General features: G+C 38.0%; 1 pseudogene; it reads right to left on the bottom strand.

Moving 5' to 3' along the window:
- Window positions 1-1,578: 1,578 nt before the first annotated feature.
- On the bottom strand, window positions 1,579-2,629 carry LOC129555086 (general transcription factor IIH subunit 3 pseudogene; annotated as a pseudogene).
- Between the last annotated feature and the right edge of the window lie 11,413 nt (window positions 2,630-14,042).

The raw sequence follows: 14,042 nt of genomic DNA, 5'->3' as shown, positions 1-14,042 counted from the left end.
TATGCAAAGCAATTGTGGATTTATCCAAATATTGCATATAATTCAAATTTATTTCATATGATGTTTTCTGAATAAAGAAAATCATGTTGAAAAAAATTGTGACTGAAACTTTGCTTGAATTTTTCAAGTTCAAAGGTAATATTTTACACGAGTGTCTTTCGCATGTGCTGTGATTACAATATATATTTTTTTATGAAAAGTTAAATTATTTTATTATAAAAATTATACAAAATAAACCATAAGCACAACAGTTAAAATTTAAACAGAATTAAGCCAGTTCATAAAACATTTCAAATGAAAAAGTAGTAACAAAAACCTTATCAGCTTGTTTGAATTTAGTCATCTTTAGATATATGATGCTTTATTTCCTAGACTTAAAAATAGTGATCTTCATTACACTTAGGCTGCGAAATATTAAATATTATTTTAAAAAGACATTCTTAAACTCAGAGATTAACAAATACTTGCAAAGTGACCACCAAAATCTTTGTGTATCTAACAAAATTATAAATCCACAATATAAAACCTACCTGAAATAATCTAACCAAATACCAAATTATGTAAATATTTGAGACCGTTTTTGAGATGGAATCAAGAGAAAATTAAAATCTTATTTATATACAGCATTGTATACACATATAGGTTTCTGTCAGTATACTTTCTAAAAACAAACCAAACTGGCCACCATTCTTGAAAACCCTTCTTACACTATGCTGGAATTTAAAAGAACTTTTAGTAACTTCAAGGTTATGTGGAAAAATAAGTTGTTTATTGTTGAAATTACAAATAATTTTTCTTTTTAATTGATACAAGTTTTCAGTATTAAGCCTAAAGCTTCCAGAGAACCATTCTCCAGTGTTAATGCTTTTCCCCTCCTCTAAAACAGGAATGAATTCTATGTGGGGCAACATTTACCTGGAAAAAAATCCATTCTCCCGAAGAAACTCTCCTTGGGAACCCAGACGTTAGCTTTCACAAATAAGCTCTTCACACAACTGTTTTTGAACAAAAAGTTCCTTTCCAACTACTGCAGTCGCTTTCCATACTCATTTAAAATCATATTTTAGAGATACTCAGTGACAAAATCTCATTTGGGTAACCGTCCAAATAACGTACTGTCAGACAAAAGAATAAGTATCTGGTCATATCTGGAGCTAAATCTCAATCGAGAAAATAAGGATTTTATTTACATGAATACTGTTGAAGCTAAGTATTGACTCAAGTAAGATGTTCTATCTTGATTAATGCCATTACTCCACAAATAGTCACTTTTTTCCAGAACTGGGTCCAAAAGTCATGTCGTACATTTCACAGTAAGGACCCAGACTTGGGTAGGTTCTGACACCTTCCATCAGTCAGGACAGACTGTCTTTCACAAATGATCATCTCATAAAAAAAAAAAAAAAGTCTCAAATTTGTGCTTTATCCCCCCATTTCTGGACAGAAACCAGCCAGAAAAGACTGGTACATTGCATAGAAAGGACTCACTCAAATAAATCAGCCCCCCAGCACAGGATAAGGATGATGTTTCACAGTATTTCCTGTAAGAAAGTTCATTCTCTTACACACATCTCTATTTTTTTTCAGAGCCTCCCTAACAAAGATTCTGCCATATAATTTCTATAACCAGCTCTAAATGATGGGGAAATTATTTTTATTATCATGAGGACATTTTCAGTTTCTTTTTCTTGGCCTTCAGTACAGGAGGCAGAGAAATCTTAAAGGCTGACTCGCATGTGGTACAGATTGGGCTGAAGTTGCAGAATATTGACAAGCACACAGAACAGACGTAGCCGATTTCAATGAGATTTCGATGACAGAAGCAAGCAACCCAGTAGTCAACATGAGCTAGGGGTGGGAGGATTAACTGAGACCTCTGATCTTGATCAGGAAGAAAAACCCACAGTAGGTACTGCAGACTGGAAGGCATCTGGGGCACCTTCAAGTGCAGTCCCCCTGTGATGTCACAAGTCTGTTGGAGGAGTCCTGAATCAGAGTCTAACACGCAGGCATCGATCAAAATATTCTGCTTTTGTGCTGCAAAGATGACATTCATGAAGTTCATATACTGCAATGCACTGTCTTCTGCAGCCTTAATCACCAATATCCTTGATTTCACTTCCTGATTATCTTTAACTTCCTTGCTCATTCTATGAATGTAGCAAAGAGCTTTGGCAAGGGATCCTGCCAGCAGAGTCTCTGTGTGTTGACCCTCTATGTCACTTTTGGTCATTAGATCTTTGATCTCTTCAGCAATAACTTCATTTGCTGCTGTCAACAACTCGTATTTTCCATCTTTACTTTCTGAGGGAGTAAATTCAGAAGAAGGGTTTCCTGGGTCTCCAAAGAAGTCTCCAAGTCTGCCGTTCTTTCCAGGGTATAAGAATCGACATTCCTGAATGTGATTTGCTATCACTGCGAGTTTGTTGGAACGATTCATGAACAAATGAGAATTTCCCAGCACCATCACGGCATCAATGCATTTTGATAGAGTAAACTGAGACTCCTTTAAAGCTTGCTTTCCCCACCAAATAGGGTTGGTATCAACTATGATAAGTAGAAGATTCAATTCATCTTCGTCTGAGACCATGGAGACCAGAGTCCCTCGGCGAACAGCCACTTGCAAGCAAGCAGATCTACCGAAGTGTAACACAATATATTCTTTCTTCCAGCTTTATTGATATAATTGACATTTATCACTGCATAAGTTTAAGATGCACAGCATGATAAGTTGACTTACATACATCATTAAATAATTATCACATAAGTTCAGGGAATAATCGTTATCTCATATAGAGACAAAATTAGAGGAATAGAAAAAATGTTTTCCTTGGGATGAGCACTCTTAGAATTTATTCTCTTAACAATGTTCATATATAATATTACAGTGGTATTAATTATATTATCTTGCACATCTTGTACGTTACATTCCTAGTACTTATTTATCTTATAAAGGGCAGTGTATATCTTTTGACTGCATTTATCCAATTCTATTTTCCCCATCCCCCACCTCTGGTAACCACAAACCTGATGCCTTTTTCTATGAGTTTGTTTCTTTTTGAACTATATTTGACCTACAACACTATGTTAGTTTCTGTTACACAACATAGTGATTCAGTATTTCTGTATATTTCAAAATGGTCACCACAATAAGCTAGTTATGATCTGTCACTATCCTAAGATATTACATAGTTACTGACTCTATTTCCCACACAATACATTATATACCCATGATTCATTTATTTTGCAGCTGAAAGTTTGTACCTCTTAATATTCATCACCTATTTTTAAGTTGCTCTCCAAAAGTAGTATACTTTTTAAAAAGGCATAATTTAAAAAATTATTAAGAAAGTAATATATGAGGTAGGTTTGTTTGAAATTATGTATTAAAGCAATTAGATGCCTGAGGATTGAGTTAACAAAACGAAATTTTATGTAAATATTCTGGGTATACTTTTATGAGTTAACATTACTTTTAATATTTATACACTGTTTTCACATACAAACTGCTGGAAAATGTGTCTGAAAGTTGTATTACTTAAATGGCTAAGAGCATTATAATGTAGAAATGCTTATTGTGAGGAAATCTTTGACAGGTTAGAATGGTTATACTTCTCTTACTGGAATGTTTCATGAGGTGTATGATGACAACAGTGTCATCATATATTTCTTCTATTTTATCTTAATTCTAAACCTTTCTTAATGGCAAAGATTTACATGAGATAAATTGTGAGATATCTTACATCTTTCTGAAGATGGATACTTGCCAAGTCTATAAAGAAACAACAACAAAAATCTAAAATAGCATTTTAAATAACTGAACAAATCACTACCTATTCCCTAAGAAACTAAAGTTAATTTTCTTACAAACTATATACCACAAAATCAATGCATTGAAATATGTTTTATCAAAAGTAGAAAAGTAAAGAAGGAGGCTAACATACAAGATAAATTTAGAAAAACTCTCCTGTTCCTTTTGAAGGTTCATGGTGCAATTTGCTGTATTAAGAATTACCATTAATCTTGCTCCATAAAAGACTATTATATTTTTAAAAATTAATTAGCTAATTTTAATTGGAGACTAATTAATTTACACTATTGTGGTGGTTTTGCCATACACTGACATGCATCAGCCACAGGTGTACATGTGTCCCCATCCCAAACACTCCTCCCTCTTCACTCCCCCATCCCATCCCTCTGGGTTGTCTGTGTGCACTGGCTTTGAGTGCCCTATTTCATGCATCAAACTTGCACTGGTCATCTATTTCACATATGATAATATACATATTTCAAAGCTATTCTCTCAAATCATCCCACTCTCACCTTCTTCCACAGAGTCCAAAACTCTGTTCTTTATATCTGTGTCTCTTTTGCTGTCTCACATATAGGGTCATCCTTACCATCTTTCTAAATTCCATATATATATGCATTAATATACTGAATTTGTGTTTTTCTTTTTGACTTACTTCACTCTGTATAATAGGCTCCAATTTCATCCACCTCATTAGAACTGATTCAAATCTGTTCTTTTTAATAACTGAGTAATATTCCATTGTGTATATGTATCACAAATTTCTTATCCATTCATCTGCCTGTGGACACCTATGTTGCTTCTGTGTCCTAGCTATTGTAAACAGTACTGCAATGAACATTGGGATACACATGTCTCTCTCTATTCTGATTACCCCAGTGTGTTTGCCCAGGAGTGGGATTGCTGGGTCATATGGCAGTTCTATTTCCAGGTTTTTAAGGAATCTTCACACTGTTCTCCATAGTGGCTGTACTAATTTGCATTCCCACCAACAGCATAAGAGGGTTCCCTTTTCTCTGCACCGTCTCCAGCATTTATTGTTTGTTTGATTGAACCCATTCTTACCAGCGTGAGATGGTACCTCACTGTATCTTGGTTTGCATTTCTCTGATAATGAGTGATGCTGAGCATCATTTCATGTGTTTGCTGGCCATCTGTATGTCTTCTTTGGAGAAATGTTTGGTGAGTTCTTTGGTCCATTTTTTCATTGGGTCGTTTATTTTTCTGGAATTGAGCTGCAAGAGCTGCTTATATATTTTTGGGATTAATTCTTTGTCAGTTGTTTCATTTGCTATTATTTTCTCCCATTCTGAAGGCTGTCTTTTCATCTAGCTTATACTTTCCTTTGTTGTGCAAAAGCTTTTAAGTTTAATTGGGTCCCATTTATTTTTGCTTTTATTTCCATTACTCTGGGAGGTGGGTCATAGAGACTCTTGCTGTGATTTATGTCAGAGAGGGTTTTGCCTACGTTTTCCTCTAGGAGTTTTATAGTTTCTGGTCTTACATTTAGACCTTTAATCCATTTTGAGTTTATTTTTGTGTATGGTGTTAGAAGTTGTTCTAGTTTCAGTCTTTTACAGGTAGTTGCCCAGTTTTCCCAGCACCACTTGTTGAAGAGATTGTCTTTTCTCCATTGAATATTTTTGCCTCCTTTGTCAAAGATAAGGTGTCCATAGGTGCATGGATTTATCTCTGGGCTTTCTATTTTGTTCCATTAATTTATATTTCTGTCTTTGTGCCAGTACCATACTGTATTGATGACTATAGCTTTGTAGTATAGTCTGAAGTCAGGCAGATTGATTCATCCAGTTCCATTCTTCTCTCTCAAGATTGCTTTGGCTAGTCAATGTTTTCTGTGTTTCCATACAAATTGTGAAACTGTTTGTTCTGGTTCTGTGAAAACTACTATTTGTAGCTTATAGGGATTGCATTGAATCTATAGATACTTTGTGAAATATGCTCATTTTCACTATATTGATTCTTCTGTTCCATGAACATGTTATACTTATCCATCTATTTGTGTCATCTTTGATTTCTTTTATCACTGTTTTATAGTTTCCTATATATAGGTCTTTTGTTTCTTTAGGTAGATTTATTCCTAAGTATTTTATTATTTTCATCACAATGGTGAATGGGATTGTTTCCTTAATTACTTTTTCTTTTTCTCATTGTTATTGTATAGGAATGCGAGAGATTTGTGTGTGTTAATTTTATATCCTACAACTTTACTATATTCATTGATTAGCTCTAGTAATTTTGTGGTGGTGCCTTTAGGGTTTTCTGTGTAGAGGATCATGTCATCTGCAAACAGTAAGAGTTTGCTTCTTCTTTTCCAATCTGGATTCCTTTTATTTCTTTTTCTTCTCTGATTGCTATGGCTAAAACTTCCAAAACTATGTTGAATAGTAGTGGTGAGAGTGGGCACCGTTGTCTTGTTCCTGACTTTAGAGGAAATGTTTTCAATTTTTCACCATTGAGGATAATGTTTGCTGTGGGTTTATCACACATGGCTTTCATTATGTTGAGGTATGTTCCTTCTATGCCTACTTTCTGGAGAGCTTTTATCATAAATGGGTATTAAATTTTGTCAAATATTTTCTCTGAATCAATTGAGATAATCATACAATTTTATCTTTTAATTTGTTAATGTGGTGTATCACATTGATTGATTTGTGAATATTAAAGAATCCTTGCATCCCTGGGATAAAGCCTACTTGGCCATGATGTATGATCTTTTTAATATGTTGTTGGATTCTGTTTGCTAGAATTTTGTTGAGGATTTTTGCATCTATGTTCATCAGTGATATTCGCCTGTTTTCTTTTTTTGGCATCTTTTTCTGGTTTTGGAATTAGAGTGATTGTGGTGTTATAGAATGAGTTTGGAAGTTTACGTTCCTCTGGAATTTTCTGGAAAAGTTTGAGTATGATAGATGTTAACTCTTTCAAAATTTACGGTAGAATTCAGCTATGAAGCCATCTGGTCCTGGGTTTTTGTTTTTTGGAAGATTTTTGATTACAGTTTCAATTTCCATGCTTGTGATCGGTCTGTTAAGATTTTCTATTTCTTCCTGCTTAAGTTTTGGAAGGTTATACATTTCTAAGAATTTATCCATTTCTTCCAAGTTGTCCATTTTATTGGCATATAATTGCTGATAGTAGTCTCTTATGATCCTTTGCATTTCTGTGTTGTCTATTGTGATTTCTCCATTTTCATTTCTAATATAGTTGACTTGATTCTTCTCTTTTTTTTCTTGAAGAGTGTGGCTAATGGTTTGTCTATTTTATTTTTCTTTGCAAAGAACCAGGTTTTAGTTTTGCAGATATTTGCTATAGCCTCCTTTGTTTCTTTTTCACTTATGTCTGCTCTAATTTTTATGTTTTCTTTTTTTCTACTAACCCTGAAGTTCTTCATTTCTTCTTTTTATAGTTTCTTAAGGTGTAAATTTAAGGTATTTATTTGATTTTTCATTTTTTCTGGAGGTAAAATTGTGTTGTTATGAACCTTCCCCTTAGCACTTCTTTTACTGAATCCCATAGGTTTTGGGTTCTCGTGTTTCCATTTTGTTTCTAGGCATGTATTGATTTCCTTTTTGATTTCTTCCATGATTTGTTGGTTATTTATGAGCCTGTTGTTTACCCTCCATATGTTTGTACTTTTAATAGTTCTTTTTTCTTGCAGTTGACATCTAATCTTACTGCATTGAGATCAGAAAAGATGCTTGAAATGATTTCAATTTTTTTTTTTTTAATTTACCAAGACTCAATTTATGGCCCAGGATGTGATCTATCCTGGAGAATGCTGTGTGTGCCCTTGAGAAAAAGGTGAAATTCATTGTTTTGGGGTGAAATGTCCTATAGATATCAATTAGGTCTAACTGGTCCATTGTATCATTTAGTTTGTGTTTCCTTGGTTATTGTCTGTTTAGCTGATCTATCAACTGGTGTGAGTGGGGTATTAAAGTCTCCTACTATTATTGTGTTACTGTTAATTTCCCCTTTCATTCTTGTTAGCATTTGCCTTCCGTATTGAGGTGCTCCTGTGTTGGGTGCATCAGTTCAGTTCAGTTCAGTTCACTTGCTCAGTCGTGTCCGACTCTTTGCAACCCCATGAATCACAGCACGCCAGGCCTCCCTGTCCATCACCAACTCCCAGAGTTCACTCAAACTCATGTCCATCGAGTCGGTGATGCCATCCAGCCATCTCATTCTCTGTCATCCCCTTCTCCTCCCATCCCCAATCCCTCCTAGCATCAGATTCTTTTCCAGTGAGTCAACTTGTCGCATGAGGTGGCCAAAGCATTGCAGTTTCAGCTTTAGCATCAGTCCTTCCAATGAACACCCAGGACTGATCTCCTTTAGAACGGACTGGTTGGATCTCCTTGCAGTCAAAGGGACTCTCAAGAGTCTTCTCCAGCACCACAGTTCAAAAGCATCAATTCTTCGCGATCAGCTTTCTTCACAGTCCAACTCTCACATCCATACATGACCACGGGAAAAACCATAGCCTTGACTAGATGGACCTTGGTTGGCAAAGTAATGTCTCTGCTTTTTAATATGCTATCTAGGTTGGTTATAACTTTCCTTCCAAGGAGTAAGCGTCTTTTAAATTCATGGCTACAATCAGCATCTGCAGTGATTTTGGAGCCCAAAAAAATAAAGTCTGACACTGTTTCCCCATCTATTTCCCATGAAGTGATGGGACCAGATGCCATGATCTTCGTTTTCTGAATGTTGAGCTTCAAGCCAACCTTTTCACTCTCCTCTTTCACTTTCATCAAGAGGCCTTTGAGTTCCTCTTTACTTTCTGCCTATATATTTACAATTGTTATAACTTCTTCTTGGATTGATACTTTGATAATTATGTAGTGTCCTTCTTTGTCTCTTTTCAGCGGCCTTTATTTTGAAGTTTATTTTATCTGATATGAGCACTGCTACTCCTGTTTTCTTTTGATCTCCATTGGCATGAAATATCTTTTTCCAGCCCTTCACTTTCAGTCTATATTGTCCCTTGGTTTGAAGTGTGTGGCTTGTAGACAGCATATATAGGGGTCTTGTTTTTGTATCCATTCAGCCAGTCTTTGTCTTTTGGTTGGGGCATTAAAGCCATTTATATTTAAGGTAATTTTTGATAAGCATGATCCCATTGCCATTTACTTTTTTGTTTTGGGTTCAAGTTTATAAAACTTTCTGTGTTTCCTGTCTAGAGAAAATCCTTTAGCATTTGCTGGAGATCTGGTTTGGTGATGCTGAAATCTCTCATCTTTTACTTGTCTATAAAATTTTTGATTTCTCCTTCATATTTGAACCAAATCCTTGCTTTTTATAGTAATCAAGGTTGTAGACTTTTCTCTTTCATCACTTTAACTATGTCCTGTAATTCCCTTCTGGCCTGAAGAGTTTCTATTGAAAGATCAGCTGTTATCCTTATGGGGATCCCTTTGTTTGTTATTTGTTGCTTTTCCTTTGCTGCTTTTAATATTTACTCTTTGTGTTTGATCTTCATTAGTTTGATTAATATGTGTCTTGGGGTGTTTCACCTTGGGTTTATCCTGTTTGGGACTCTGGGTTTCTTGAACTTGGGTAGCTCTTTCCTTAGCGATTTTAGGGACATTTTCAACTATTATCTCCTGAAGTATTTTCTCATACCCTTTCTTTTTTGTCTTCTTCTTATGGGACTCCTATGATTCAAATCTTGGGGCATTTAACATTGTCCCATCCACCACTCTATCTTCCACTTCACTTATCCTATCTTCTACGTAAGTTATTCTACTGTTGTTTCCCTCCAGAGTGCTTTTGTTCTCAATTATTGCATTATTCATTGTCCCCTGACTCTTCTTTATTTCTTCTATGTCCTTGTTAAACATTTATTGTGTCTTCTCAATCCTTGTCTCTTGTCTTTTTATCTGTGACTCCATTTTGTTTTCAAGATTTTGGATCATCTTTATTATCATTATTCTGGATTCTTTTTCAGGTGGACTCCCTATCTCCTCCTCTTTTGTTTGGTTCAGTGGGCATTTATCATGTTCCTTTCAGTTCAGCTCAGTTCAGTCGGTCAGTCGTGTCCGACTCTCCACAACCCCATGAATCACAGCACGCCAGGCCTCCCTGTCCATCACCAACTCCCAGAGTTCACTCAAACTCATGTCCACAGAATCGGTGATGCCATCCAGGCATCTCATTCTCTGTCGTCCCCTTCTCCTCCCACCCCCAACCTTTCCCAACATCAGAGTCTTTTCCAGTGAGTCAACTCGTTGCATGAGGTGGCCAAAGTATTGAAGTTTCAGCTTTAGCATCAGTCCTTCCAATGAACACCCAGGATTGATCTCCTCATGTTTCTTTACCTGCTGAATATTCTCTGCATTTTCATTTCATTTAGATTGCTGTGTTTGGGGTACCCTTTTGGTAGGCTGTAAGTTTGTGGTTCCTCTTTGTTGTGGAGCCTGCTCCCTGTGGGTGGGGTTGGACTAGTGGCTTCTCAAGGTTTCCTGGTTAGGGGAGCTTGTGTCTGTGTTCTGGTGGATGGAGCTGGATCTCTTTGAAGTGCAAAGAAGGGTCCAGTAGTGGGTTTTGTGGTGTCTATGAGTTTGGCATTGCTTTGGATAGCCTGTCTTTTAATGCTCAGGGCTGTATTTCTGCTTTGATAGAGAATTAGCATGTTATGTCTTGCTCTGGAACTTGTTGGCTCTTGGATAGAGCTTGGTTTCAGTGTAGATATGGAGGTTTTGGGTGAGCTCTTGTCTTTGAATGTTCCCTGGAATCAGGAGTTCTATGATGTTCTCATGTTTTGGAGTTAAACCTCCTGCCTCTGGCTTTTAGTCTTATTCTTACAGTAGCCTCAAGACTTCTCCATCCATACAGCACAGATGATAAGACATCTAGGTTAATGGTGAAACAATTCTCCACAGCGAGGGACACCTAGAGAATTTCACAGAGTTACATGGAGAAGAGAAGAGGGAAGAGGGAGATAGAGGTGACCAGGAGGAGAAGCTGCTGCTGCTGCTAAGTCACTTCAGTCGTGTCCGACTCTGTGTGACCCCATAGATGGCAGCCCTCCAGGCTCCCCCGTCCCTGGGATTCTCCAGGCAAGAACATTGGAGTGGGTTGCCATTTCCTTCTCCAATGCATGAAAGTGAAAAGTGAAAGTAAAGTCACTCAGTCATGTCTGACTCTTCGCGACCCCATGGACTGCCTCCTACCAGGCTCCTCCGCCCATGCGATTTTCCAGGCAAGAGTACTGGAGTGGGTTGCCATTGCTTTCTCCAAGGAGGAGAAGAGGGGCAGTCAAAAAGGGGAGAGACAAATCTAGCCAGGAATCAGTTCCCTAAGTGTTCTTCACAACCTGGAACATCCAGAGAGATTCAAAGAGTTAAGTAGAGAAGAAAAGAGGAAGGGAGGAGATAACAGTGACCTGGAGGAGAAAAGGGAGAATCAAAAGGGGAGAGAGCAATCAAACCAGTAATCACGCCCCCTAAGTGAAAATGGATACTGAAGATTAGATTCTAAAGGGTACAAAGTTGATAACAAATGCCAAAAAGCAAATATTAAAAATCTAGAGTAGAGTTTAGACTCTCAAAAAACAATATTAAAAATACAAAATAAAATCAATCACAAAATTTTAATATATATAAATATATGAAATTTGCTTCAAAATAGGGTCTTATTTTTCAACGTAATAGCAGGCTATAAAAATGAAAATTAAAGGAATAATAAAGTACTTAAAAAATTAAAAAGTGATAATAGCAAAAATATATCTAGGAATTTCTCTGGAGTTGTGGGCAGTGTGGGGTCAGTTCAGTTTCAGATAGTTCCTTGTTCCAGCTTGTACTTGTTCTCAAGGTCTGTAGGCCCCTGCCAATACTTAGTAAATGTTAACTACAGGGTTTAATCTGTTGCACCTGTCACTTCCAGAGCAATTCCCTCTTTGCTTATTTTGGCTTCCTCTGTTTTTAAGTCTCTTCAGTGTCTAATTTATGCCCTGACACAAGGTGGCAAAGGTGATCACTTATTTAGGCTCACTTGTTCAGTTATATTGTGGGGAGAGAGGGACACTGCAAACAAATATCTCTGGTCTGTGTGGGGAGTGCTCACAGTGTGTGTACCACACTGAGTTTGCCCCAGCTGAAGGAGGCATGTGCTTCCTGGGTCTACACTGCCCAGGCTCCAGGGTGCTCTGCAGGGTCACTGTCCAAAGCAGACCCTGAATTTCGTGCACTTCCCAGGTCTAAGCTGCTCAGGTTCTCAGGCACTCTGCCTGGGCATGCACTCGGTTGGGCATGCATTTTTTGCCCTCCCCAGGTCCGAGCCCCTCAGGTGACCAGGTGTTTGGTGAGCTAACTGTCCCAGGTGGGCCATGCATTTGAATCATCTCCCCAGTCCCAGCTGCTCTGTTTCTTGGGGGCACTGTGAGAACACCGTCTCAGGTGTGCTGTGTGTCTCTCTGGGGAGCTGATCTCAGGCTGCAACCCTCCTGGCAGATGTCAACCGTCCAGGATCCCAGGAAGACGTGGTTAGCAACTAGGAGCCTGTTCACAGTTTGGTGGAGGATGACAGTTGCTGGGGCCGAGACTGCCCCTTGCCTTCCAGCTTGGCTTCATCTCTGCCGCCAGTGGTGGGAGGAGCCTGTTTGCAGCCGGCTATCTCTCCTGTGGTATTTGCTCAATCGTTCTGTGAGCGGGCCAGGCTGTTCCTTAAAGTCTTTTGAAGGAAAGTTCTCTCTCTCTTTTTTTTCTTTCTGGGGATCCCACAGTTTGGGTTGCTATCTCATGTTAACTCCCTCAGATTGTCCTCAGGACATTCAGGCCCAGTCCTTACCCTAAGCGCTGATTACGGAGGCCTCACCTCCCTGTCCAGCCCCCTCTTGCTGGTAGCGGGTGCCAGTGTCTGGGCTACTTCATTGCTGGTGGTTGCAGTTAGGCGCATATTCTGTGGGGTTTGTGTTTTATTTATTTATTTTTTCCTCCTGATTATGTTGCCTCTGAGATTTCAAACCCCCCCCACAGACCCACCTGTGAGAGAGTCTCCTAATGTTTGGAAACTTCTCTTCCTTCATGAGTCCTTCCCCAGGATGGGTCTTTGTCCCTAACTCTTTAGTCTCTCATATTTTGTCCTACCTCCTTTCAAAGAGAATGGGCTGCTTTTTTGGGGTGCCTGGTGTCCTCTGTCAGTATTCTGGTTTTTTGTGGAAGTGGCTCAGCATTCAAATGATCTTTTGATGAATTTGTAGGGGAGAAAGTGCTCTCCCCATCGTATTTCTCTGCCATCTTCTAGTCCCACCTCTTTAAGAATTTTCCACAGTTTGCTGTGATCTATACAGTCAAGGGCTTTAGTGTAGTCAATGAAACAGATGTGTTTCTGGAATTCTCTTTTTTTTTTTCGATGATCCAACAGATGTTGGCAGTTTGATCTCTGATTCCTCTACCTTTTGTAAAAGCATATAATTCAGTATGTTGAGTTGAAGTAGCCTTAGGTAAAGTTGTCACCTCAAGAACATCAAAAGGAGTTGTTATAGTATACCCAGAACATAACTTGCCCTTGTCACCTTTTAAGTAAGAACCATCAGAACCATCAGTGAACCATGAGAAGTCAATGTTAGCCAGTTTAATTTCCTGTAGATCTTTATGAGTAGTCAGGAGGTGATTCATTAGAATTAAGCAGTCATGACAGACTTCTCTGTGATGAAGGAGAAAAGAGTGTTTGGTTTAAGGTTATTGCAACATAAAAAGGCTCATATTAGGGCAGTTAACAAAAAGGCTTTATGAGAGGTGAGGTGGCCAACTGAGAAATGTGAGTGAGATGAGAATTCAAGAGAACTACACTGCATAAAAGACATAAATTGTTAGAGGGGATACCATAACAATTTTTTAGGTGGCTTTACCTAAAAGGGCAGTGGCCATAATTGCTCCAAGACAAGGTGGCTATCCCCATGCCATAGGGGCCAATTGTTGGCCAAAATATTCTATCAATTGATAATGGTCTTCATATTTTTGGGTGAGCACCCCAAAAGAATTGTTTCTATTTCATGAAAAAAGGAAATCTGATCATCAGAATGCCCAAGGAGAGGAGAGTTTATTGAACTCTTCTTTAAGGCCTTGAAATCTCTGTTGTTCATTTCTTCATAAGACTTGGTTGGAGTTGCTGTGTGTGTGTGTGTGTGTGTGTGTGTGTGTGTGTGTGTTGTAATGTAGAGGTTTGTTCATAAAAGAAAAATTTGGAATCCAATTTCACCAATAAC

This window comes from Moschus berezovskii, chromosome 12 (genome assembly GCF_049115385.1).
Source record: "Moschus berezovskii isolate FMDL1 chromosome 12, NW_MosBer_1.0, whole genome shotgun sequence".
NCBI lineage: Eukaryota > Metazoa > Chordata > Mammalia > Artiodactyla > Moschidae > Moschus > Moschus berezovskii.
Note: the sequence above shows the minus strand (reverse complement) of the source record. Positions and strands in the feature narration are given on the sequence as shown.